Genomic DNA, 1585 nt, shown 5'->3' on the forward strand with positions numbered 1-1585 from the left:
GTTTTCTTTTACCTACACTGGAAACATTCCTAACTGATACTTTCAATTCAATAATCTGGGATGTGAGCTACAAAGATGAAATTCAAAGAAATAAGAGAGAGGTTGGGAGAGCCTGATGCTGGTAACACCAAGGTCAAGGGTTTGGATCCAGGTACTAGCCAGCTGCCAAAGAAATAAAAAGAAAAATTAAGAGAGAGGGAAAAAAAAATGTAAAAGGCAGAAAAGAGATTTATAAAGAGAATTTGTGAAAGCTGGTCCTTCGAAAGTATTAGTAAGTTCGACAAACCTGGTGAGAGTGATGAAAGGGAAAAAATATACAAATAAACACAAAGTTCAGAATAATCGGCACAGGTGTCACCGAACATCAGTGCTGCTCACGCATTCCTGTCTCCCCCACTGTAGGGACAGCTCCTTGAAGATTGCCTTTTAGGGATATGTCTCTATCCCTAGAGCCCAGCATGGGGTTTGACACAGTGCACAATGCATTTTGTTGAATAAATGAATAAAGATAATTATTTTCTTTTTTAATTTTAATTTTTTTTTTTTTTGGTTGGCTGGTGAGGGAATCCAAAAGTTTTTTTTTTTTTTGTAAGTTCAAAAGAAATGTTTACTTAGAGCAGCAATTACAGAGCGAAGTCAGACTTTTTCTCGTGGGACCAAACTCGAGTCCATCTCTCTGCACATCTGGTCTCCGTTCTGCCCTCTAGTGGTGGCCTCGGGCCCAGCGTGCAAACGCCTGAACTATTTAAGGCATTTCCGGAAACCTGAGTTTGACGGTTCAGACTCTTATTTGCATACCCACAATGCACGGCATAACAAACAATTTCCAACTATAAAATTACTAGGTTATCTTGTTTCTTTCGACCTATTTTTCACCGAAATGAGCACGCTCTTGTAGAATTATCTAGAGAAGATGGAGAAATAATTAGATCTTTCTATAATGTAGTCACCACTAGAGAATTAGGAGAACCAGTTACCCGAGAACTGTGTGCAGAGATAGCCATTCATACTCTGGTTTCTCTTCAGATCGTATAAATCTTTCGCCTTTTACTAAAGATTTCCGTGGAGAGGAACAATTCTGAGTTTTTAGCCAATTTTTTGAGGCCTTGTGTCTACAAGGCTAATAACGATGTTTAAAAATAGAATGGTTTTTTTCTGATGTTCTTTTGTAGAAGTTGATCATTTGAGTTAACAGTGATTACTATATATGAGTTGGGGATTCTTGCAGCTTTTTTCTTTTTCTTAAAGCTTCAGGTTTTTTGAACTGTTTTCCGGGTTTTTGCATTCTAGTTAAAGGGTTCTGGTTGTTTTTACCCAAATACTAAAGGTTCTTTTGCGAGACTGAAACAGCGGGGCGTCGAGGAGCTTTTCTCCACGTGGAAGCAAAGAAGCTTGTCCACGGGGGCCGCTGGCCTTCCGTCAGTGTCTCCTCCTAAACCGTGGTGCGGGGTACGCAGCTTGTCCTTGTCCTCGCAGAATCGCACCACTGAGGCCGAAGGAGACAGAGGCACCCGGGTATCCCTGGAGTGGCGCCTGCGCGGGTCCCCATGGGGTTGATAAAATTGAAGGCCACGTGAATTTTCTA

The 1585-nt window shown here is 41.1% G+C and overlaps 1 non-coding gene across 1 annotated transcript; it reads left to right on the top strand.

The window, feature by feature from the left end:
- The first annotated feature begins 1006 nt into the window (after window positions 1-1006).
- Window positions 1007-1122, top strand: LOC134385289 (U5 spliceosomal RNA). Its single transcript, XR_010024282.1, has one exon. It is a non-coding gene; the product is annotated as a U5 spliceosomal RNA (small nuclear RNA).
- The last annotated feature ends 463 nt before the right edge of the window (window positions 1123-1585 follow it).

Source organism: Cynocephalus volans, chromosome 8 (genome assembly GCF_027409185.1).
Source record: "Cynocephalus volans isolate mCynVol1 chromosome 8, mCynVol1.pri, whole genome shotgun sequence".
NCBI classification, from domain to species: Eukaryota; Metazoa; Chordata; class Mammalia; order Dermoptera; family Cynocephalidae; genus Cynocephalus; species Cynocephalus volans.